At 47.9% G+C, this 27,041-nt stretch overlaps 1 protein-coding gene across 1 annotated transcript in view; it reads left to right on the top strand.

The window, feature by feature from the left end:
* Positions 1 to 27,041, top strand: part of Uxs (UDP-xylose synthase) — a 669,676-nt gene that overhangs the window by 8,970 nt on the left and 633,665 nt on the right. The gene's annotated exons all lie outside the window — the stretch shown is intronic.

Genomic DNA, 27,041 nt, shown 5'->3' on the forward strand with positions numbered 1-27,041 from the left:
TTGTAGGGGCCAACGGTGTGATAAGATAATGTATGTGGTGAGTGTTGGGAGTGGTCTACCTCCCAGTGGGAGAGGTTTTCCCGGCCCCAGAAGAAGTCCAAAAGGGATATTTCTCCTTCGAAGAGTTCTTTGAAAGGGGAAAAACTCGAGGCTTCTTCTTCCGTGCCCCAAACCTCCTCCGAAGCTCCCACTCGATGGGTTTCTTCCGAGAAACTGTCGAGTGGTAGCGTAGGCCACAGTTTTGTTGACCGATCTCGGGGTTTGGGAGAGGGAGTTGCCTCCCATAGCGAGGCAGCTCCTCCTCCTCCCGGGGGGGAGGATATTGATTCTCATGTTAATGTGTCTAACCATGATTTGTTACAGGTTTGGGCTTCCTTGGGGCTTCAGGGTTCGCCCTCCAAGGAAGCCTTGTTTGACTTGATCAAGTTAGGAGCAGCTGTCAAACAGTCGCCGACTTTAGCAGTGGTCGATCCTCTGTCTATCGTCGACGTTGTTGTGGCAGAGGCTTCTGACGAGTTGGGTCAAACCTCTGCTCCTGATGTAGCTGAAGGCTTAGTTCCCCCCTCCGAACATCCTTCGAGGGAGGAACTAAGTCCAACGGTCTCTCCTGTAGGTGATTCTCCCCCTCGGGGGAGTTCACTGACAGAGACTCCTCTTCGGAGGACTGCTGGTCAGCTTGCTGACCCTACGGCCCCCAGAGGGCGTATAAGGCGCAAAGCCCGCCTTCCTCTTTGCTGTAGAGGACTTCCTTCGCCCCACAAGGGCGTGACGAGGCGCCTCTTCGGCTCGTCATCCCCGCAGTCCGCCGCAGAGGAACCTCGTCGTCGATCACCGACCCCGCCAGCTACATCCCTGGACCTCTCTGCAGATCGTTCGCGATCTCCTTCGGTGGAAGGTCGTCATTACAAAGGACGCGCCGACCTTCCACCCGCCAGACCTGCTGACCTGCCGTCGCCGTTCCTGACCGCTGATGCGCTGTGGGCGCCCACGAATCCTGTCTTCAAGCGGGCATTGGTCCCTTCGGGGCACAAGAGACTTTCTCTCCTAGAGACTAAGTCCCTTACGCGCTAGGTATCCCCTGCGCGCAAGCGCGCTCCTGTTCCAGAGCCTGTTAGAGTGCGCTAGCGCTCTCCTGCGCGCCAGCGCTTACCTGCACGTCAGTGCTCCCCTGCGCGTCAGCGCTCACCTGTGCGCCAACGCTCTCCTGCCCACCAGCACGCCACTGCGCGCTCTATTCCTGATGCGCGCCATGCGCGTTCACGATCTCCTGCGCGCCAGCATTCTCCTACGCGCCAGCTCTCACCTGCGCGCCATTGTTCGCCCATGCGCGCCCTCACCTGCTCGCCATCGTTCGCTCACGCTCCTACGCGCGCCATCGCTCACCCACGCGCCTATGCCCGCCCTCGCCTGCGCGCCAGCGCGCCATCGCTCGCCCGTGCGCCCTCGCCATCGCCTACACGAGCGCGAGCAATTGCCCGAGCACGATTTAGGCGGAATTCCATCGCGCGAGCGCCAGAGCGTTCCCACGCGCGAGGCTGTAGGACGACGCACGGCTAGGTCACCGTTATCGCTTTCCCCCCCTCGCAAGCGCAGAACAGCACGCTCGCTGGAGGGGGGGGGGGAAAACTCCAGATAGGTCCAGGAACTTGCCTTCTTTTTCTTTTCAGGCCGACCCTGCTTTGGTAACTCCTCCTAGGGATCGAACGATCCCCTTCCCTCCAGAGGGAGTTTCTGACAACGCAGCTGTCGGTCGACAGCCCTGGTTTGGGTCCCTCGTCAAAGCGGTCGTACAGGCTTTTAAGCCTGTTCTCTCTGAACTAGGACACAAATCAGTGGCAGTTTCGACTCCCCTGAAGAGGAAGAGAGGAGGAGTGGACGTGGTAACTTCTCCAAGGGCGAAGTTGACTCCTCGGAAGTCTTTGAGGAAGGCTCCCTCCCCCCCCAGACTTTCTCTCCCTCCCCTTCGGACGAGGATTTTCCGTCCTCAGGGGAGTCCCGTGAGGTGAGGCGTTTCCCCATCGCACCAATGAGGGAAATCCCACCTCGCGCAGAGAAGTCTTCTCGGGTAGGGGTGGAGAAGAGCCTCCCACCATCACTTCTGGAGTCCTGTATCTCCTCCCAGGAGGGAGTCGAAGGACTCCTAGACAGTTCCGAAGTCGTCCTCGAGGATTAGACCAGAGCCAGCCAAGCCCTCGGCGAACGTCCACGAGTCCCCCCCCGAGAAGAGGCTTTTGAGGACAGGAGACTTCGCTGCCAGCCCTTCAGGAGGGGAGCGTCAGGAGTCAGAACACGCTTTCTGGCAGGTTCTGACCCTTATGAGGAATCTCAACGGGTTCTCGGACCCAGAGATTCCTCCTTGTGAGGGCAAGGACACGATACTGGACCGAGTCTTTGGTACTCAGAAACCCTCTAGGGCCAGTGCGGCTTTGCCTTGGTCCCAAGGGGTTAAGAGTGCCAGAGATAAGGTTGAGGGCCAGCTCTCCGAGCTTGCCTCCTCCAGCCGGTCCAGCGCCGGGAACAAACTCCTCCAGCCTCCTCGTGTCCATCAGAGGAGGTACTTCGAGATCATGGAGGAGACTTGTTTAGCTCTTCCTTTGCACCATTCTTTGGAAGAGCTTACCAAGGGAGTCCCTCTTGAGAGACTCTCCACCCGGCAAGTGGCTTTCTCGGCTATGGAGATCCTCAGCCAGGAGAAGGTAGCGAAGTGTGCCATGCAGGCAACTTCGTGGCTGGACATCTGGCTAGGGTCTCTAGGCATCCTGCTACGATCCGAGGACCTGTCCAAGGAAAGTACCCGGAAGGCCATGGAGACATTTCTACTCTCAGGCACTCGTACCATCGAGTTTCTAGCCCACCAAGTCTTGAACTTGTGGGCTAATACCATCTTGAAGCGTCGAGATGCGGTGTCTGAGAGGTTCCACCAGAAAGTCCCAAACACCGAGATCAGCAGGCTCAGACATTCTTCCATCTTGGGGAGAAATCTGTTTGAGCCTAAGGACGTGAAGCAGGCAGCTGAGAGGTGGAAGAAGTTCAACCAGGACTCTCTCCTACAGAGGGCTTTAACATCTAAGCCCTATAAACCTCCAGCAACCCAGCAACCACGTCCTACCAAGACGACGAAACCGGCAACGGCAGCAAAGGCAACGGTGTCAAAGCCCTTTCCTGTCAAAGACAAGAAAAGAAAAAAGTCCTCAAGGGGAGGGAAAAATCCTAGAGGGAGTGGCCGAGGCCGCAAACGCTAGGATTGGCAGTCCCCCAGCATGTCCACCAGTAGGGGGATGCCTGCAAAGTTGCGCAAGCAGGTGGCAGCAACTCGGGGCCGATTCCTGGACGATTTCCATAATCAGTCAAGGATATCGCTTCCCGTTCATTACATCTCTACCGCCCCTGACAGCGGATCCAGTGTCGTTGAGCTCCCTTGCTATGGGATCGGCAAGGGGGCAAGCCCTTCGGGCAGAAGTCGAGACCATGTTGAAGAAGGGCGCTCTCCAAGAGGTCGTCGACGGGTCCCCAGGCTTCTTCAGTCGACTCTTTCTTGTAAAGAAGGCGTCTGGAGGCCGGAGACCAGTCATCGACCTCTCAGCTGTGAACAGGTTTGTCAAGCAAACCCCGTTCAGCATGGAGACGGCAGACACTGTCAGACTTGCAGTGAAACCTCAAGACTTCATGTGTACACTGGATCTGAAGGACGCGTACTTCCAGATCCCAGTCCATCCGTCTTCAAGGAAGTACTGTACTTAAGATTCTGCCTAGACAACAAGATCTACCAGTTCAAGGTGCTGTGTTTTGGTCTCTCCACAGCACCTCAGGTTTTCACCAGAGTGTTCACCCTGATATCATCGTGGGCACACAAGATCGGCATCCGTCGTCTCCTCCGTTATCTGGACGACTGGCTGATCCTAACAGACTCGGAGTCAGCCCTTCTTCGACACCGAGACGAACTTCTGAGACTTTGCCAAGATCTGGGGATCCTGGTAAATCTCGAGAAGTCTTCTCTGCTCCTTACTCAAAGACTGGTATATCTAGGCATGATAATAGACACCAATCTCCACAAAGCCTTCCCATCAGACGACAGGATAGCAAGGCTGAGGAGGGTCGCAAGTCCTTTCCTCAGACGAGAAGAACTCCCAGCCCAATCGTGGATACATCTCCTCGGTCACCTCTCATCCCTGGCCCGTCTAGTTCCCAACGGTCGCCTTAAAATGAGATCTCTGCAATGGCGTCTCAAGTCCCGGTGGAATCAAGGATCTCATCCTCCCCCCGGATTTGATGCTGTTTTCGGACGCTTCAAAGAAAGGGTGGGGGGCCCACGTTCTGCACCACAGGACCTCAAGCCTGTGGTCAGAATCAGAAAAGTGCCTCCATATAAATCTGCTAGAAATGAAGGCCGTATTCCTGGCCCTTCAACAGTTCCAGCAATACCTGGCGGGTCACTCTGTGGTGGTGATGAGCGACAACACCACAGTAGTGGCTTACATCAACAAGCAGGGAGGTACCTTTTCAGAGCAGCTATCCCATCTCGCAGTAGAGATACTGAGATGGACCGAAGTCCACTCGATTCCACTATCGGCTCGCTTCATTCCAACCAAGAGGAATGTGCTCGCCGACAGTCTGAGCAGAGCGTCTCAGATAGTGAGTACCGAGTGGTCTTTGGATCATCTAGTAGCCAACAAAGTCCTGACTTTGTGAGGTTCCCCGACTGTGGATCTGTTCGCTACAGCGTTGAACTTCAAGCTTCCGCTGTACTGCTCCCCAGTCCCGGATCCCAAGGCACTCTGGCAAGATGCCTTTCAACAACGGTGGGACAACATTGACGTTTACGCCTTTCCCCCGTTCTGTCTGATGAGGAGGGTACTCAACAAGACCAGAATATCGGTCAATCTCTCGATGACCCTAATAGCTCCGCTATGGCATCATGCGGAATGGTTTCCGGACCTTCTGCAACTCCTAACGGAACTTCCGAGAGAACTCCCTCCACGACACGAGCTACTCAAACAACCACACGCCAACATCTTTCACAAAGCCGTAGCTTCGCTTCGACTTCACGCCTGGAGACTATCCAGCATCTCCTCGCAGAGAGAGGATTTTCGCAACAAGTTGCGAACAGGATGTCTGGACACCTGCGAAGGTCATCCGCAGGGGTCTACCAGGCAAAGTGGAGAGTTGTTCCGTAACTGAAATACAAACCACGCTATTTAATTTGGGTATCCCTTTCGGCGTAGCGGAAATGACGAGCCATTAGAATTTTAACAAGGGTTTACTACCCCCATCGCTAGTTAGCGGGGGGTAGGGAGGGGTACTTGCTACCGCCCCCTCACACACCTGTGTGGTGAGCTCACTTTTATTTTGGCTTGGGTGGTGATCGGACGTGTCCGCTTTCACCCTCGCCTCTTTGACAGCCATTAATGCTTTTTGTCTTTTCACTTACTTTTTCTTATACTTGTAATATACATATAAACATTCTTTATATATGTTTGCTTTTAGAAATGTAGTAAGTTTTCTTTTCAGTGTTTGTGCTGTGTGTGTAATGTACGACAACGACACCTGCGTAGTGCAAGGCCACCACGGTTCCACGTCATGGGGTACGGCCTCTCCCTCTTGGTCCATCGGTTTTTCCTTTGCCTTTTCCGTTAATTCGGCCGCCGTGGGGAATCGTCATCGCTGGACTTTCTTCATTCATCTATTATCTTCGCTGTTCCGTCTTTCCTACGGGGAACTTGGATTCTCAGCGAAGGGAATGTGGGAGTTTAATTTGACTACGGTCTCTCTCTCTACTCGAGGTCGTTCACCCCTTACTACTACTACGTACTATTACGGAAGCTCCCTTCCCGTTGCGGGTTGGGTTCCTATTCCGTTTATTTGTCTCAATAATTTTTAATGAAATCTAATTGTATTTTTAACTTTTCAGCTTCTCTGTGGAGAACACTTCCCTTCGGGGGTCAGTGGTTCTTACTATTTGTGATCATTCTTAGATGAATTACATATTTATAATTCTGTTATAATTCTGTTTTTGTTACAGTTCTCCGCCCTCCCCCTTCTCTCGTGAATGTCAGTGGGGGAGGAGGGCGCATACTTAATTTTTAATTCTTATGTTTTGCTATTCCCTCGGGATTACTCTTCGGAGTTCCTCCCGGGGGAATATTTGTTAAATAATTATTTAACTTTATTTTCCCAGTTAACTATGCAGTTTTTCTTCGTTTGACTAAAGTGTGCCAACGAAGCAGAGCTGTCCTGTTTGTGCCTGGGGAGTCTGCTGTCGCTGCTGTCTCGTTAGGACATCGTCATGGGCGTTATCCCTTCTCTTAGAAGTCCTCCCGTGACAACTGTCAGCTCTTCAGTTCATCTTAGAACGCTAAGGAGGTTCGCCTCCAGGGGTAGGTAACTTCCCTTCCGAGGGAGGTTCCCTTCCCAGGTGTGAGAGCTTCCTCCTGCAGAGGGGGAACTTCTCATTCCTTAATAATTCCTGGATGGGTTTTCCTGGTCCTCAGGCGGTTATGCTCTTGGTGCTGAGCTACCGCACTTGTAACCATGCTCAAGGAGCTGAGCGGTTACAAGGCCGGGCGCATGAAAACTTCAGGTGGCTATGCTCTTAGGGCTGAGCGGTCGCACCTGCAGCTATGCACAAGGGGCTGAGCAGCTGCAGGATCAGTCTGGTGATCTCTCGTTCGCGAGGGAGGCCACTCTTAAGGACTCCTCTTCGGAGGATTGCTCCTTATAGGTCAGCTTGCTGATCCAACGGCCCTAAGGGGCGCCATCACCAGTGTCTTCAAGTCTCTTCTACGAAGTGTTCACCTCTCTCGTTCGCGAGAGAGGCCACTCATAGAGACCCCTCTTCGGAGGATTGTTCCTGATTAGACCAGCCATCTCCTAGACCTGCTGACCTGCCGTCTCCGTTCCTGGCTGCTGACGCTGTGGGCGCCCACGCACCCCTTTATCCACGTTCTCCTGCGTGCTCGCGCTCAATTGCGCGCAAGTGCTCGCGTGCTGTTCCTGCTGTTCCTGAGACTGCCATCCAGAGACATCCTGTTCCAGGGACTGCACGCCAACGTTCACCTGCGCATCAGCGCACTTCGTTGGAGTTTCCTGTGATACCGCACAGGCGCTCACCAGTGATTCAGCCTGCGAGTGTCTCCTAGTCTCTTCTACGAAGGGCACCTCTCCCGTTCGCGGGAAAGGTTTCTTCCTCGGAGTATCAAGCATATCTTCCATGTTGAGCCAGCTGACCTACCGATCTTCCAGCTCAACCTTGCACTGCAACGAAGAACTTCGGCTCTGGAATCTGAAGCAGTCCTGCCTACGGTCCTCATCGGGGGATGACTGCCCTTTTTAAGGACACATCCCAGTTCCTGATCGTCCTGTCAGCTGACCCTGCATCCTAGCGCGCACGCGTGCTCGCCGATGATCTTCTTACGCCAACGATCTTCGTACGCGCGCAAGCGCCGACGATCGTCTTTCGCGCGCAAGCGCCGACGATCTTCGAGCGCCGATGATCTTCTTTCGCGCGCAAGCGCTGACGATTTTCCTACGCGCGTAAGCGCCGATGATCGTCCGCGCGCGGGCACCGATGGTTTCCCGCGCGCGCTCGCCGATCTTCTAAAGACTTTTGTGGCCACACGAAGTGCAAGACTCATACCCAATGCTGCATTGTGTCAGGAGTCCTCGAAGTATTGGAACCCGAAGGGTTGCCCCACCTGTTCGACCCTGCTGGCCAACGGCTTTGGAGAAGGTCCTTCAATCAACATAGAGACTAGAGATACAGCGAGGGAGACCCTTTGCAAATGAGTGAGTAGATTCCAAAAGAATTTTCAGGGACCGTACTTACCCGACGACTCCCTAAGGTGCCTACTGTTCCCCAAGGCTCTACCAAACGTGGTGGTGCCCCAGGAACAAGTCCACTCTTCCTTCATACAACTGAAGATTGACGGGGACATTGACAAGGCACTGGAGGACATGGACATCCACCAAGAAAGGACATCAGAAGTGTCCATTGACACTGAGAAGGACCTACTACAAAGAGACCCCGAAGAAGACGTGGAACATCCACAAGCGGAGGAGAAGGATCCGTTTCAATGGCAACCGAGGACCCTCAGTTCGCTGTGACGGCATACCAACCTATGCCGTCAACCTCTTCAATCCCAACTCAACAACCAGTGGCACATGGCGTCAAGAATGAAGAGATCCTCACTTCGATTCAACGGATGATGGAGTTGTTCCAAAAGGTACAAGAGACGATGAGAGAATCCCTCAGACAGCAACAGATACTATTGCAAGAGAGGACTTACCGCCCCGGACCTACCAAGAGCTCCACTAAGAAGCACCTTAAGGTGTTGAATCTCTCTGACCGCTCCGAAACCAACCCCTGGAGGTATGCCGAGTATATGACTATGATGAATGGGAAACTATTCGTCTCGAAGTTGGGGACCAAACTGATTGAATTCTGGCCTAACTTTTCAGCTTATCCAGAATGTTATGTGAAACTGCGGGATGAACATGCAACCTGTCAGGAAACAGTACCTAAAGACGTCATTGTCTTCGAGCTTGACACACAAGCTGTCCTCCTGAAAACCTTGAAAGGAGCCGGGTACACTAACTCCAAAGTCTCAGCACTGAGCAAGAGACATCCCACCTTTCTTGCTCCTTCCTCCATCTCTTTCCCCTTTTTGGAGAAAGCACTAGACTTTGCCGTCAAGGCAGTCAACGAGGGCAAACCCTGCTCGACCCTAGAGGAATGCAAACCATTCTCTCTAGCACTGCCTGCCAGCGAGGAGAAGTGGAAGGATGTCCACTTAACCTTCTCCGTCTCTAAGTTGGATCCAGAGATAGCAGGCCAGCAGTTCAATGAGAACCTTCCGAAGTTGCCAGACCATCTTTTGAAGAGGGAACAGGAGATGAAGGAGAGACTTGCGGCCTCCCTTTCTCATCAGAACTGCCTGGAAATGAGTGCAGGTCTACAGAACGCCCCAGAAATGTTCATTTTCCTGACTAAGTCCCACATGGGTACCCTTGTGAAAGATTATATGCTTATCTCAGTGCGAGGAGAACCTGCAGAGAGTTCGTATTGGCCTCAGCGACCATAATACACGAACCAAGGAAACTGATTACCTCGAACATCTGGGGTAGAGACCTTTTCCCACAGGAACTAGTCCAAGAGATCATAGCCAGAACAACCACGGAGAACTGGAACCTTCTCCAAAAGTCAGGCATGAGCTCAAAGAGGAAATCTTCCTCAGACGGAGGTCCCCAGCCTAAGAATTAAAAAGGCAAGGAGACCACCCAGACCTGCACAACTTTCTGCCATGACTATGACCATGATGCCTCAGACCACTTTCAGATGGTCCCTCAACAACTGGTAGCCCAGTCGCCAGTGTTTAACCCCCAACTTTGAGAGGCAGTCGACTTCCTTTCGCCTTAGTCAGAAAGGAAATGGCCCTATGAGAAGTTCGCCCAGAGGTGACTCCTCCCGGGGCCGAGTAGGACCTGGTCATGAAAACAAATCCACAGGACACCCCATCCAAAGAGGGGTTCCTGGTAGGAGGCAGACTGTATCACTTTCGGGATCGCTAGACCTTCGATCCCCGGGCCCACAGCTTATAAACGAATGGACTTGGGTGGAAATGGAACAGAACTCCACCCCGTTTTCCAAAATTCTTCCAACACTCCACCCCCTCGTTAGAAGAATATATCTCAGAACTCTTGAACACGAAGGTAATAAGGAAAGTGAAGTCCATTAAATTCCAGGGAATGCTGTTTTGTGCTCCCAAGAGAGACTCAGACAAACTCAGAGTCATTCTAGACTTGTCTCCACTCAACAAGTTCATCGAGAACATCAAGTTCCTGATGCTTACTTGGCAATACATAAGGACCCTTCTACCCAAAGGAGCAAACACAGTCTCAATAGACCCAACAGATGCTCACTGGCATCTTCTATTGAGCCGCCCTTTCTCCTCCTACCTAGGATTCATGCTATAGAAGAAGTGTGTCTTCGAAGCAGTGCCCTTTGGACTGAATACAGCCCCAAGGATATTCACAAAGCCGGCAGACACAATGTCCAGCAGCTACACTCCGAAGGAGTTCAAGTACTAGCATATCTAGACGAATGACTGATATGGGCAGCATTCAAGACTACTTGTTTGCAGGCAGCCAACAAGGTGATCCAGTTCCTCAACATCACTCGCAAGAAATCTTGCCTTTCTCCAGCTCAGAAGTTCCAATAGCTAGGAATCCAATGGGACTTAAAGTCACACCACCTCTCCATTCCATCCAAGAAAAAGTCACACCACCTCTCCATTCCATCCAAGAAGAGGAAAGAGATAGAGGGAGCTGTCAAGAGACTAAGCTGATACAAGAGGATTTCAAGGCGCCAACAGGAAAGAGTATTGGGCTCTCTCCAGTTTGCAGCAATGACAGACCCAGTGCTAAAAACACAGCTAAAAGATGCGTTAGGAATCTGGAGAAGATACGCATCAAACGCTCCCAAGAGATCAACTAAGGTTGACCCCGACCCGATTGTGCACGCTATTAAGGCCGTGGTCAACATCTAAGAGCCTAGCACGGACAATTCCCCTACAACCACCACAACCATCAGTGGTGATACACACGGACGCCTCCCTGGAAGGATGGGGAGGCCATTCTCACGAGAGAAAAGTGCAAGGGAATTGGTCGCACCAGTTCAAAACCTTTCACATCAACATTTTGGAGGCCATGGCAGTCTTCCTAACATTGAAGAAACTATCCCCTCGCTGAGTAATCCACATCAGATAGGTCCTGGACAACGAAGTGATAGTAAAATGTCTAAATCGACAAGGCTCGAGATCACCTCACATCAAAATCTTCAATAAGATACCAAAAGCATGTACTAGACTCAAGCCGACAACCCCTCCAAAGCCCATCTCATGGTCGTTGGACAAAGTCTTGCACTACCCTTCGAACCTGAACAATGAGGATTGTACTCTAAAGGATCTAACACAGAAAGTAATTTTTCTGTTCGCAATAGCCTCAGGGGCTAGAGTTAGTGAAATAGTGGGCTTATCCAGAAATGTAGGCCATCTTCAGTTCCTAGACACAGGAGAACTGATCTTGCCTTTCTTGCCAAGAACGAGCTACCCACCGAGAGGTGGGGTCCTTGGAGAATCTGCGCACTGAAGGAGTATGTCTCTCTATCCCCAGTAGAGTGTCTTAAGGTCTGTCTTCGAAGAACTTCAGACTTCAAGGAGGGACAGGTCTTCCGAGGCAAAACCTCAGGATCAAATCTATCCCTAAGACAACTGAGAGCGAAGCTCACCTACTTTATTTGCAGAGCGGATCCTGACAGCACACCCGCAGGTCACGATCCAAGAAAAGTTATTTCTTCGTTGAATTTCTGTCAACCCATGGACTTTGACAGGCTCCGCTCATATACGGGATGGAAGTCATCCAAAGTCTTCTATAAACATTAGGTGAAGCAAGTACATGAAATAATACACTTTGTGGTGGTGGCAGGTAGTGTCATAAAACGCGTTTAGTACTGCGATGAACAGTGGACTGTTTTGGGACTAAACAGTGCATCGGGTGAATAGGTATTAATACCTTCTAGTGCAAATCATCACGGTGATTAATAGACTGTTCTATACAGGTGCAGAATCTGATCAATAACACCAGTGCCATGTGAACAATTGAACACAGTGTTGACGCATATCCAACATCTGAGTGAAACTAGACAGATTGGGTTTCACATTCACATTGAGTGGCGTTATTCCAATAATTAATTCATATATAGTATGTATATTCTTCCCTTACAGGTCAGAAATATACATAACCATGTTTATCTATGCAAGGTCAGATTTCTAGTTTGTTACTTTTACATTTCATATTTAATTTTTAAAAATAAAATATAGAAATGTAACTGCATCTTATTTTATTTTCAGTTGGTAAAAATAAAAATAATCAGGGTTTTATTTTATTCTTATAAATTGAACCTTGAATAAGTACAACTGTCCAAAGCTTGAAAAGGCAACCTCTAGAAAGTTTCCCTTTTGTTTCTAACGGATATACAGACTTTGAATCCTTATAGTGGAAGTCGACACTTTCCCTGCAGGGGGCAGGAAGCCCTAAGCCAGTTCCAGGCTCAGTGGATTTGACAGATAACGGTGGTGTCATATACAGGTCTAGCAGACCAGATAAGGAACCCATTAAAAAAGAAGGCACTTACACAAACCCACAGATATAGTACTTGCAATTTAATTTTCCGGTATGCTTCCATCAGGACGACATGGCCGAGCCCAAAAAACGGATTTTGAGCAAAGCGAAAAATCTATTTTTGGGTGAGATAGCCATGTCGTCCTGATGGACCCACCCATCTTTCTTGATGACGTCACCCGAAACTACTCTATCTGCGGTTATTCCTGCTTAAATGCAACAAAGGAATGGTGGCCAGTGGTAGTACGGATCGGAGGTCCACCGGGTACTTAGATAACGGCTCCCCTTTCGTTTGCCACTCTTCCCCCTCAAAGAGTTAATTCTATTCGGGGTGAAGATTGCTATGTGTCATATCTAAAAAATACGTCCCCTCATTTTATGCGACATCCTTAAAGTTATATCATGGATGAATCGCGCCAGGAGTTAGAATTCTGGAACCTTCGATTTATTTCTCTGTGAGTATCACTGTACCAAATATCCCTTAGAAAGCTACCTAAAGGAAATAAAGCGAGGCATGAAAGAAAGAGACAGACTAAAAAGTGAGTTAAAAAATCAAACTTTTAGCATCTCTCTGAGAGAAAAACATAAAGACCTGAAGAAGAGAGTAAATTCAAAGTTAGCGGGAAGCCGTAAGCAGTATTATAAAAGCGAATATCAGAAAGCTAAAGGCAATGTTTCTGCTACTTGGAAAATAAAAAAAAAATATGCTATTTAATGGACAACAAACAGATAGGAGCTCTATGCTATTGCCAGCAGTAACTGATGTACACTCTAAGGCTGAAAAATTCAATGATTTTTTTGCTGAGGTCGGGGAAAAAACCTTTCAAAAAAACCCAAGAGGAAATTAGGAAATGTAATATCTCTACTGAAACAGTACGTAATATTCCAGTTAGAGAATTAGATAGTTTTAAGCCTACTCCTGTTGATTGTAATACTGTCAACTTAATTATAAAAAATCTTAAAAACACAAATGTATTTGGATCTGACGGGATTAGCTTGCGTTTCATTAGGGATGGGTTATATATTATTGCATTTTACCTTACAGTTATAATTAACACATCCATTGTCACTAAACAGTATCCGGAATTATGGAAAAATCCCCATGTAATTCCTGTTTGTTCCGTAACTGAAATACAAACCACGCTATTTAATATGGGTTATTACTTTCAGCGTAGCTGAAATGACGAGCCGTTAGAATTTTAACGAGGGTTTACTACCCCACCGCTAGTTAGTAGGGAGGGTAGCCTGCTACCCCCCCCCCTCCTCACACACACCTGTGATGAGCTCACTTTGCTCTCGGCTCGGGTGGTAGTTGGACGTGTCCGCTCTCACCCTCGCCTCTTTGACAGCCATATTAATGCTCTTGTCTTTTTTTACTTACTTTTTCTTATACTTGTAATATATATATAAACATTCTTTATGTTTATGTATATATTTGTGTATAGAAATGTAGTAAGTTTTCTTTTCAGTGTTTGTGCTGTGTGTTTGATGTACGACAACGACACTTGCGTAGTGCAAGGCCAACACAGTTCCACTTAGTCGGGGAACGACCTCTCCATCTGGTCCGTCGGTCTTCCCGTCGGCTTATTTCCGTTAACTCGGCCGCCACAGGGGAACCGTCATCGCCTGGACACTCTTCATTCATCTGTTATCTTCGCTTTGCCTCTTTTCCTACGGGAAACTTGGATTCTCAGTGAAGGGAATGTGGCCTTTTTTTAGATTGACTACGGTCTCTCTCTACTCGAGGTTGTTCACCCCTTACTACAACTACATACTATTACGATAGCTCCTTTCCCGTTGCGGGTTAGGTTGCTATTTCCGTTGTTTGTCTCAGTTATTTTTAGTGAAATCTAATTGTGTTTTAACTTTTCAGCCTCTCCGTGGGGAACACTTCCCTTCAGTGGTTCTCACTTTAGTGTATATTCTTAGATGATTTAGATAATTATAATTCTGTTATACAGTAATTCTGATTTTATTACAGCTACTCTGCCCCCCTTCTTTCATGGATGTCATCTGGGGAAGGAGGGCGCATACTTAATTCTTATTTTATGTTATTCCCTCGGGGTTTCTCTTCGGAGTTCCTCCCTGGGGAATTTTTTTTAAAAATAATTGTTTAATTTTATTTTCCCAGTTAACTATGCAGTTCTTCTTCGTTCTACTAAAGAGTGCCAATGAAGCAGAGCCTGCTGTCTCTGCCGAACTGTCCTGTTCATGACTGGGGAATCTGCTGTCGCTGCCGTCCCTCAGAGGACGTCGTCATGGGCGTTATCCCTTCTCTTAGAAGTACTTCCGTGACAACATGCCAGCACTCCAGATCACCTTAGATCGCTAAAGGAGGTTCGCCTCTAGGGGTTGGACAACTTCCCTTCCGAGGGAGGTTTCCTCCTCAGGTGTGAGGTTTTCTCTCTTCAGAGGGAGAACTTCTCATACCTTAATAAATTCATCGCCTTCGACTACTGTTGCTGCCCTTTGGCCAGACTTTTCTCCCCCCTTGCTGAGTTTCTCTTCCTTCAGGGTTGGAGCACAGTCTTGGCAAGTCTCTTCTACGAAGTGTTCACCTCTCTCGTTCGTGAGAGAGATCACTCATAGAGACTCCTCTTTGGAGGATTGTTCATGATAAAGTCAGCTTGCTGATTGAACGGCCCTAAGGGGCGTCACCACGAGTGTCTTCAGGTCTCTTCTACGAAGTGTCACCCCTCTCGTTCGCGAGAGAGGCCACTCATAGAGACTCCACTTCGTAGGATCGTTCCTGATAAGTTCAGCTTGCTGACCTAACGGCCCCAAAGGGATTCACCACGTGTGTCTTCCAGTCTTTTCTAGGAAGGGCACTTCGGTCCTGGACTCTAGCACGGACCTTTACGGTCCCATAGGTGGATACTGGCCCTTTCAAAGGGCACATCCCGGTATCTGATCGTCCTGCCAGCTGACCTACCGATCTACCAGCGCAACCTTGCGCTGCAACGAAGGACTTCGGTCCTGGACTCTTAAGCAGACCTGCTTACGGTCCTCATCTGGGGATGCCCGCCCCCCCTTTTTTTTTTTTAAGGACACATCCCAGTTCCTGATCGTCCTGCCAGCTGACCCTTCAACCTAGTGCGTAAGCGCGCGCGCGCTTGCTGAAGCACGCAGAACGCGCGGGCTTCACGCGCGCAAGTGCCGACGATCTTGTCCGCGCGCGCCAATAGTCTTCCGTGCGCGCGCGTCAACAACTCGTACGCGCGCGCGCCAACATTCTGGCCCACACGGGCTCTTCATTCTGATCCTGCACGTCAATCTGATTCTTGCACATTCTATGAAGTCTTGCCCGCGCGTGCACATGCCAACATTCTGGCCCGCATGGGCTCTTCATTCTGATCCTGCACGTCAATCTGATTCCTGCACACACTATGAAGTCTCGCGCTCGCGCGTGCGCTCCAGCAGTCTCCCGCGCGCGAGCCCCGGGTATTCCCCATCGCGTGAGCGCCAGCGCGCTCCCCAGCGCAATCGCTAATACCCTCCCACGCGCGAAGCTGCCGGACAACGTGCGGTGAGGGCGCCATCACCGCATTTCCCCCCACGCAGGCACAGAACAGCACGCTTGCCGGTAGGGGGGAAGGTTCCAGAAGGTCCAGGGACATTTCATCCTTATCTTCCTTCTTCTTACAGGCGACTCCTCCTGAGGGAGTGTCTGACAGTGCAGCCGTCAGCTGGCAGCCCTGGTTTGGGGCTCTAATCAGAGCGGTAGCACAGGCTTTCAAGCCTGTTCTCTCTGAGTTGGGCCACAAATCCTTGGCTGCATCTACTCCCCGGAAGAGGGAAAGAAGAGTTTCGGACGCGGTAGCTTCTCCGAGGACGAAGCTGTCTCCTCGTAAGTCTTCGAGGCAGGCACCCTCCCCCCCTCAGACTTTTCTCCTTCCCCTTCGGACGAAGATTTCCCGTCCTCAGGAGAGTCATGTTAGGTGAGAAGTTCCCCCATCACACCATTGAGGGAAACCCCACCTCGCGCGGTAAAGTCTTCTCGAATAAGGGTGGAGAAGAGCCTGCCTCCGTCGTTGTTGGAGTCCTGCATCCCTCCCAGGAGAGAGTCAAAGGACTCCAAGACAATACCGGGAGGCCCCTAGCACCGGAATCTACAGGCCCAGACATTCTTCTGTTATGGAAACGAATCGGTTTGAGCCTAAGGACGTGGAGCAGGCTGCTGAGAGGTGAAGGAAGTCACCAAGACTCCCTCCTACATAGGGCTTTGACATTCAAGCCCTATAAACCTCTAGCACCCCAGCAGCCACATCCCACCAAGACAACGGCAGCGAAGATAGTGGTGTCTAAGCCCTTTCCAGTCAAGGACAAGAAAGGCAAGAAGTCCTCCAGGGAAGGGAAGAATCCTAGAGGGAGCAGCCGAGGCCGCAAACGTTAGGATTGGCAGTCCACCTGCATGTCCGCAGTGGGAGGATACCTACAAGATTGCGCAGACAGATGGCAGCAACTCGGGGCCGATTCCTGGACGATTTCCGTAATCAGTCAGGGATATCGCGTCCCGTTCACAACATCTCTACCTCTCCTGAGGACGAATTTGGTGTCATTTAGCTCCTTTGCCATGGGATCAGCAAGGGGGTGGGCCTTTAGGGCAGAGGTCCAGATTGAAGCAAACTCCGTTCAGCATGGAGACCGCAAACACGGTCAGTCATGCAGTGAAGCCGCAAGACTTCATGTGTATACTGGATCTGAAGGACAGGTACTTCCAGATCCCAGCCAATCCATCTTCAAGGAAGTACTTAGGATTCAGCCTAGACCACAAGGGGTACCAGTTCAAGGTGCTGTGTTTCGGTCTCTCCACAGCACCACAAGGTTTTGCCAGAAGTGTCGAACTTTGCCAGGATCTGGAGATCATGGTAAATCTCGAGAAGTCCTCTCTGCTTCCCACTCAAAGACTGGTTTACCTAGGCATGATTATAGACACCAATCTCCACAAAGCCTTCCCATCAGACGACAGGATAGCAAGGCTGAGAAGGGTCGCAAGCCTTTTCATTAGTCGAGAAGAGCTTCCAACCCAATCGTGGTTACGTTTCCTCGGTCACCTTTCATCCATGGCTCGTCTAGTTCCCAACGATCGCCTCAGGATGAGATCTCTGCAATGGCGGCTCAAGTCCCGGTGGAATCAAGGTTGGATTCCCCGGACGTCATGATCCCTATGGGTCCTGCGGAACGGACGGACCTCCAGTGGTGGGTGACAAACGGAGAACCTACGAAGAGGAGTGGATCTTCTCGTCCTTGCCCCGGATTGAATGTTGTTTTCGGACGCCTCAAAGAAAGGTGGGTGGCCACGTTCTGTACCACAGGACCTCAGGCCTGTGGTCAGAATCATAAAAGTGCCTCCATATAAATCATCTAGAGATGAAGGCCGGTTTGTTGGCCCTTCAGCATTTCCAACAATACCTGGCAGGTCACTCTGTGGTGGTAATGAGCGACAACACCACAGTAGCGGCTTACATCAACAAGCAAGGAGGTACCTTTTCGAAGCAGCTATCCCAACTTGCAGTAGAGATACTGAGATGGACCGGAGTCCGCTCGATTCTACTATCGACGCGTTTCATTCCAGACAAGAGGAATATGCTCTCTGACAATCTGAGCAGAGCATCTCAGATAGTGAGTATCGAGTGGTCTTTGTGCCATCTAGTAGCCAACAAAGTCCTGACTTTGTTGGGTTCCCCGGATGTGGCTCTGTTCGCGACGGCACTGATCTTCAAGATTCCACCGTACTTCACCCCAGTCCCGGATCCCAAGGCACTCTGGCAAGATGCCTCCCAACAACGGTGGGACAACATCAACTTGTACACCTTTTCCCCGTTCTGTCTGATGAGGAGGGTACTCAACAAGACCAGAATATCGGTCAATTTTTCAATGACAATCATAGCTCCGCTATGGCGTCACGCAGAATGGTTTCCGGACCTTCTGCAATTCCTAACGGAACTTCCGAGAGAATTCCTTCCACAACACGATCTACTCAGACAACCACACGCCAGCATCTTCCACAAAGCTGTAGCTTCGCTACGACTTCGAGCCTGGTGACTATCCAGCATCTCCCCTCTGAGAGAGGAATTTTCGCAACAAGTTGCGATTAGGATGTCTAGACATCTGCGAAAATCATACGTATCTGTCTACCAGGCAAAGTGGAAAGTCTTCGGTGGTTGGTATCTTGGAAGGGGTATCTCCCTACTAGATGCCACTATTCCAGCAATAGCGGAGTTCCTTGTGTATTTGCGGGAAGAAAAGGCGCCTTTCTGTCTCGGCGGTGAAAGGCTATCACTCGGCCTTAAGTCTAGCCTTAGGCTCAAAGGAATGACCTTTTCTTCCTCGCTGGAACTTTCCCTACTCATACAAGCTTATGAACTTACCTGCCCTCAGTCGGATGTGAGACCACCTCCATGGAACATGGTTCGGGTTCTCAGGTCTCTTAAGAGACCTCACTATGAACCATTATGCCAAGCTTCAGTTCACCACCTAACTTGGGAGACGGTGTTCTTACTAGCTTTGGCTTTGGCCAAGCGAGTCAGTGAACTTCAGGGTCTCGTATGACATCGCCCATGCAAGGGTATGGAGGGAAGGTAACGTTTAAACTCGTCCCTGGGCTTGGTGCTAAGACTCAAAATCAGGGGGGGCCGGGCGCTTGGTTCGACTCCTTCTGGATTCGAGTCTCCGTTCTGTAACAGATGTCCCATACCTTCTCCTACTGTGCCCAGTAAGGAGTCTGAGGTTATATCTCAGAAGAACGGCTATATTCCATCCCCAGGTGCAAACATTGTTAGCACTGGGAGGATTAAGAGGAGGGTCACCAAGAACACCATCTCGCCATGGATTCGTAGGGTGATCCATCTGTCCCTGAATCCAGACCCTCCTCCATCATGTCACCCTAGAGCACATGATGTCAGGGGCGTAGCTACGTCCCTGGCCTTCAAGAGAAATTTCTCAGTGACGCAGGTCCTTCAAGCTTGGGTGTAGAAGCAGCAGATGACCTTCACAGCCCACTACCTGCACGACGTGACTCACAGAAGGCTCTATACGTTTTCTATCAGCCCTATGGTGGCTGCACAACAGCTGGTTTAAAACCTCAAGCTCCTTAGTGGACAAGTAGCAGAAGGTTGAGGGCATTGTTACCTGGTCTTAGTCTGTATGAATGAAAAGATTTGTCTGGTCCTTACTCTTTTCTTCATTCTCCCCTCTCATGGGGAAAGCAGCATCCTGGGTTCTCTGCACAGCTGACCTCAAACCACTGCAGGTAAACCATGTTTCCTTGTGTTCCGAGTATTAAGATAATACTGTCACGTCCCCATACCCTGACGAGGTGGTATTGGGAGAGTCCTAGCCTAAAGTTTCCTTCTAAGGGACTACAGGTCAACTTCCTAGGACGAGTCACACTTCAGACCTTCACACACAGCTTACATAGGCCGCAGCCCTTGCACAGCAAGGTTCTAGCGAGGTGTAGGGACTCCTTATTGTTGAGTGCTGACACACTCAGATACTGAGTCCCCGGGCAAAGCCAAAAGCCAGTACTGGCTGGGACTTACCACCCTTCCTAAGGGGTGAGTCACCCATATTAAATAGCGTAGTTTGTATTTCAGTTACGGAACAAATGACAAATTCGTAGGTAATTTGTATTTTTCCTAACTATACAAACCTTAGCTATTTAATCAAACTTGCCCGCCAGCCCTATCCCCCGTGAAGTCCTACCTCTAAGCAAAGTGAGCTCATCACAGGTGTGTGTGAGGGGGTGGGGGGAGTTGGTAGCAGGCTACCCTCCCTATCCCCCGCTAACTAGCGGTGGGGTAGTAAACCCTTGTAAAAATTCTAATGGCTCGTCATTTCAGCTACGCCGAAAGTAATAACCCATATTAAATAGCTAAGGTTTGTATAGTTAGGAAAAATACAAATTACCTACGAATTTGTTATTTTAATAGTGATATGGAAGACGTCTCCAATTATTGTCCTATATCTTTGCTACCGGTATTGTCAAAAGTTCTGGAAAAAATAATTGCTATTCAAATAACTGATTTTCTAGAGACAAATGGTCTAATCTCACAAAGTCAACACGGCTTCAGACCAAAGTTATCAACTGAAACGGCTCTATTAAAAGTATCAAATAAGATTTATAATAATATGGATAATAAGAAAGTCTCACTACTCCTTTTACTTAACCTCTCAAAAGCCTTCGGCAGCGTGAATCATAATACAGTGGAACCTCTTCATACGATTGTCCTAACATACGAATTTTCCAACATACGAAGTAAAATTCGACCAAATTTCTGTCTCAACATACGAAGTGTTGCTCCAACATACGACGTAAACAATACGCTTACCCGTGGAATTTTCTCGAAAGCGTCCAGCGTAGTTTGTTGTTGACGCCACTAGACGGCAGCACATCGGAGGGACGCCAATCGAGCGTCGCCTTGATCAGTCCTCTCATCGCGTGCGCATCGTGTGGTTGTCCTCTATTCGCTCAGATTTAACAGTTTTTTATCTTGCCTTTTCACGTGTTGTTTTCTGTGTTCCGTAATCATGGGTCCTAAAAAGCTTAGTTTCGGTTCAGGAAGTAGTAGCAGTGGTGAGAAAAAGAGGAAGTCTATGCTTTCATTAGAATTAAAGCAGGAAATCATAGAAAAGCATGAGCGAGGTGTACGTGTTAGCGATCTGGCTAAACAATATGGCCGCAATTTGTCTACGATCTCGACGATCATAAAACAGAAGCCAGCCATTAAATCAGTGAAACCTTCGAAGGGGATCACGATTATTTCTAAACGTCGTAGCCCTACTCTGGAAGAGATGGAACGCCTTTTGTTGATCTGGATAAAGGACAAGGAGATTGTTGACGATACGATCACGGAAACGATCATTTGTGAGAAGGCCAGTGCTATCTACAATGACTTGAAGGCGGCGCGCTCTCGGGGTGACGCGGGGGAGAGTTCAGCCGATCCTACGACGGAGGAATTCAAGGCGTCTCGAGGTTGGTTCGAGAAATTTAGGAAACGGACCAGGATTCATTCTGTTGTTCGTCATGGAGAAGCTTCGAGTTCGGACACTAAGGCTGCTAAAGACTTTGTTAAAAAGTTCGAAAGCATCGTGGCGGAGGAAGGTTACGTAGAGCAGCAGGTTTTCAACTGTGATGAAACCGGTCTGTTTTGGAAAAAGATGCCTAGTCGAACGTACATTACCGCTGAAGAGAAGAAAATGCCTGGACATAAGCCAATGAAGGATCGGTTGACTCTTGCGCTTTGTGTCAACGCCAGCGGGGACTGCAAAATTAAGCCTTTGTTATTTTACCATTCCGAAAACCCTAGGGCATTTAAAGCACATAGAATTAATAAAGACCTGCTACGTGTTCTATGTCGTTCTAATTCTAAGGCTTGGGTTACTAGGCATATCTTTGTGGAATGGGTAAACGTAGTTTTCGGCCCTGCTGTCAAGAAGTATCTTCAGGAGAGGAATTTGCCTTTGAAGTGCTTGCTTTGTTAGGACAATGCACCCGCTAACCCCCCGGACTCGAAGATGATATCATCGACGAATACAAATTCATCAAGGTGTTGTATCTTCCACCGAATACCACCCCTATCCTCCAGCCCATGGACCAGCAAGTCATCTCTAATTTTAAGAAGCTGTACACCAAGCACTTAATTAAGCAGTGCTTTAATGCACGCAAAGCACCAACTTAACTTTGCGAGAATTTTGGAGGAGCCACTTCAATATTGTGCACTGCTTAAAGATCATTGATCAGGCTTGGGAGGGAATAACTCGTAGGACCCTGAATTCCTCTTGGAAGAAGCTTTGGCCTGATGCTGTTGCTCCCAGAGATTTCGAAGGTTTTGGCCCCGAGAATGAACCTGTGCTTGCCGCCGAGGAAGATGTCGAAGAGATTGTATCCCTTGGCAAGTCCATGGGTCTGGAGGTGGATGAAGATGACATCACCAAACTCGTCGATGAGCATCACGAAGAGCTCACCACCGAGGAACTCAAGGAGCTGCAAGCCATGCAGCATGATGAGCTCCAAGCGCAGTTGAGTGAGTCGGAGGAGATCGAGGAGGTAGGCGAAATCTTAGGTACGGCGGAAATAAAACAGATGTTGGCATATCATCAACACGTTGATTTCATCGACAAGCATCACCCACAGAAACTTCAGGTTTGCCGTGTTGTTGCGCAGTTCGATGATGTTTGCTTAACACATTTTAGAAAAATCCTCAAAAGCCGTACAAAGCAACTTTCACTCGATAGTTTCTTTAAAAAATCTTTAAAACGGTCTAGTAATCATGATGAAAAGAAAGAAAGTGAAGCAAAGAAAAGGAAGACCGAATCGAGTGAAAGTGACGAAAATTAAAAATAAGAAGAAAAAATGTAAAAAAAAAAAAAAAATTTAAAATTATAAAAATGAAAAAAAAAAATAAGCTAAGTTAAAGTTCACGTAGTAGTGTAAGTTAGTGTAAGTTATCGTACACGTTATCGTACAAAGTCACCGTACAAAGTCACCGTCCCTACCTCCTCGCTGATCTTCCGTCTTCTCCTGCATAGAAGTCCCTACTCCTGCGCTGGCCTGTCGCTAAGGTAAAGTGTTACATTACAACACATTTTTTATTTATTATTTCATTATTATTATTCTTTTTTTTGGTTTGTGATATGTATTTGTTATACAGTTATTCTATTAATGTCACGTGTAATTATGTGTAGCCATTTATTAAGGATTTATTATGGATTTTTAGGCTGAGGAACGAATTAAATCAATTACCATGTATTCTTATGGGAATATTTGCTCCAACATACGATCGTTTTAACATACGAAGTAGTTTCTGGAACGAATTAAGATCGTATGTAGAGGTATCACTGTTTATTATTTGATAAATGTACATCACTGAGTATAGATCCACTCTGGTTTATTAATTACCTACATAACAGATCACAGTCAGTTAGAATGGGTCAAACTGTGTCTTCCCAAAAAACTGTAGAGTTTGGTGTACCCTAGGGCTCTATTCTTGGCCCAATACTCTTTGTAATTTATGTCAAGGATCGGGTAAAATCACTACCCGGCTCTTTTGTCATCCAATATGCCAACAACACCCAGATCTTAATTGAAGGAAATGTAAATGAAATAGACGAACTAATTCATAGGGCAGAATACATACTAAAGAAGGCCAAATACTACTTCTTAACTAATGGTTTGCTTCTTAATGAGAAAAAAACAATTAATTTTAATAGGTTCCCGACAATATATATCAGAAATTGGAGACAATGTGCAAATATATTTTAATGGAAATATGATTAAACCCATGAAAGCTGTAAAATATCTAGGGGTTTATCTTGACAGATATATGACATTTGAAACACATATAGATGAAATTTATAAGAAAGTGATGGGTACTTTAATTTATTTAAATAGAGTAAAAGACTCATTTGATTCTTCTACGCGTAAAATAGTTGTTCAGTCGCTGGCTATGAGTATAATCAACTACTGTTTAAGAATTTGGGGAGTAACTGGCACTACACAAATGAAAAGGGTTCAAAAACTTCGAAACTTTGCCGCCCGAGTGGCTGTTGGTAATGTAAAAAAACATGACCACATATCCCCTTACCTCAAAAAATTAGAATGGTTAAAGATAAATGACATGCAGTGAGCCCTCGCTACTTCGCGGTTCGACCATCGCGGATTCACCACTTCGCGGGTTTTTTTCATAACCCATATATGTAAACATATCGCGGATTTTCCGGAATTTTCTAAAATACCGCGATATATGAAGACTCCAAATACGATATTTCGTTACCTGTAATTTTATTAATACTGTAATTAGTAATATCTGCTCTTAATGATTGTTCATTGCATTACATATGACATATAATTCAGTACAGAAAGAAATAAAACACGAAAAGAGAATGTGATCATACGATAATTCAGTATATAGTACGTAGTAAAATTAAATCGAACATGAAACGCAAATCAGATGCAGTCATACCATATTAGAATGGTGTAAGGCTGCTGATGGCTACTACTGTACTACAAATGTAATAGATGTGTATCTTTTCCATGAATCTTTTGTATGTATACGTACGTAGTACTGCATCCAATAATATTCTTTGTTGCAAAAATCACATCTCGAATAAGCGTACGAGAGAGAGAGAGAGAGAGAGAGAGAGAGAGAGAGAGAGAGAGAGAGAGAGAGAGAGAGAGAGAGAGAGAGAGAGAGAGACATATCCTACAACAAAACAAGCGTAAAATAGCGTACGTAAAGCTGTACTGTATACGTAGGGTACCTTGTACTTTGAATTGGTAACTACTACGTAGCATATAAGACGGATTGTGATTGGTTCAAGCGCTGATATATGACGAATCAGAACCCAAGTTTTGTAATCTAGCCTGTGATTGGTGTTTTGACCGCTTCTCCAACCTGCAGCATCTTTTCGCGGCCACTTTGTCTCCCGCCTTATCGCTGTGTAGATGTTGCTACGTTATTGTGAACTTTAATCTGTGCTGTGCGTGACTGTTTTAAGTTGAACTTTTTGTTGAACTTTCCGTTAAACCCTACTGTACAATGGCTCCCAAGCGTTCTGCTTCTACTAAGGCTGGTAGTGAGCCTGAACGCCACCGAAAGATGATGACGATTGCTGAGAAGGTGACGCTTCTCGATATGTTAAAAGAAGGTAGAAGTTACGCGGCCGCAGCCCGCCATTTTGGAGTGAACGAATCCACCATTCGCTATATCAAGAAGGACGAGGCGAACATTAGAAAGACGGCTACCATGACCTTTAGCAGATCAGCGAAGCGAGTCGTTACCACGCGTAATAAAACGATCGTACGCATGGAAGGGGCTTTAGCAGTGTGGATTGCCGACTGCCGGAAGAAGAACATAGCCTTGGATACGAACACCATCCGAACCAAGGCTTTGAGCTTGTATGAGAATTTTGCGGCAAAGGAACCTCAAGACGACGATGGCGACCATGCTGAAGAAGAGGATGATGTAGATGAACCTCAACCAGGGACATCCACTGATTCCCAGCGAAGTTTCAGAAACGCTTCGCCCTGAAAAGCGTTTCCCTGCACGGCAAGGCTGCTTCCGCTGACATTTCCGCTGCTGAAACTTACGCGAACGAGACGTTCAAGAATATTATCGCTGAAGGTGGATACAAGCCGGAACAAGTGTTTAATATGGATGAGACCGGCTTGTTTTGAAAGAGAATGCCGTCGCGGACTTTCCTGTTCTAAGAAGAAGCCAAAGCCTCTGGCTTTAAAGCATTCAAGGATCGCGTTACCCTCGTGATGTGTGGCAATGCTGCTGGATTTTTGCTAAAGCCGGGGCTTATTTACAAGTCGAAAAATCCTCGCGCTTTGAAAAATAAAAATAAGAATCTCCTTCCCATGTACTGGATGCATAATCCAAAAGCATGGATTACGAAGATGCTGACCTCCAACTGGTTCTACCAGTGTTTCATCCCGCAAGTCAGTAAATATCTCTTAGAGAAGGGCTTGCCATTCAAGATCCTTCTCCTTATGGATAACGCTGGTGGACACGCAACTGACCTGTCGCATGAGGGCATTCAGGTTGAGTTCCTGCCACCCAACACCACGTCATTAATTCAACCGATGGACCAGGGGGTTATCAGGGCGTTCAAGGCCCTCTACACGAAGAATACCTTGGCGGACCTCGTTGCGTGTGTGGATGCTGCCCAAGAAGATGAAGATGAAGATTTTAATTTGAAGGCGTACTGGCGGAAGTACACCATAGCCACGTGCCTGCAGAGCATTCAGAAGGCACTGCAAGAAATGAAACCTGCAACCGTTGATGCGAGCTGAAAGAAGTTGTGGCCCCAGATTGTTTACGACGATGAGGGATTTACTCCGTCTGAAATTCAACACTCTGCAATATGCAAATCTGTGCAGTTGGCTGCGATAATTGGAGGTGACGGGTTTGGCGACATGACGACTGAAGACGTCAACGAGTTGTTGGACTGCCATTCCTAGCCGCTAACTGACGCAGACCTAGAAGACCTGACGAAATCGGCCAGTGAAGAAGAGAGCGAAACACAGGAAGAGACCCAAGAAAATGTCGAAGAAACGGGCTTAACATTAGAACGGCTTGCCAAGTTCTGCAACCATGTGAAGGAGGTGAAAGAAATGTCGCAAGAGTGGGACGAGGATATGGTTCGGTCTATGCAATTCTGCAACAAGATCGATGACATCATGACTCCCTACAGGATGCTCTTCGAGCGAAAAAAGAAGCAGCGGCAGTAACTTCCGATCACAATGTTCTTCCAGCCTCGCTAAAAAGAGCCAGTTCTTCCTGCTAGTACACCTTCGGAAGAAATTGAAGAAGTTTCCCAGGAAGAAGTTGAAGAGGTGTCCCAGGAAAAGACACCTCCATCTGAAGAGATGTAAAATACTATCATTGGCTGCACAGTAGAGGACATCATCAGCTTCATCATCATCATTTCTATTGTGCAGCAAATTCATCGCCATCATCATTCAAGTTTTTCTTCAACTTCTTTCGTGGTGAGTACAGTAACAATCTTTATTTTTTACTTTAGTATTCTAACATTTTAATATTTGTGCCTGTTTTAGTTTAGTATGCATTAAGTTAAAGGGAAGGTTTTAAAAGTCTGAAGAGTATACATGTTGTAACCTATCATATTTTTTTTGTTTAGAATTTACATTTACGTACGTGAAACAATCTCTCTCTCTCTCTCTCTCTCTCTCTCTCTCTCTCTCTCTCTCTCTCTCTCTCTCTCTCTCTCTCTCTCTCTCTCTCTCTCGTAGATTGTTTTCCTGCTTTGCTACATACAGTATGTACTGTATGATTTTATATAGGTACGGTAAATAATATTTGTAATAACATATTTTCTAAAAGCTTTTACTGTAATATCAT

This window comes from Palaemon carinicauda, chromosome 21 (genome assembly GCF_036898095.1).
Source record: "Palaemon carinicauda isolate YSFRI2023 chromosome 21, ASM3689809v2, whole genome shotgun sequence".
Lineage (NCBI taxonomy): Eukaryota > Metazoa > Arthropoda > Malacostraca > Decapoda > Palaemonidae > Palaemon > Palaemon carinicauda.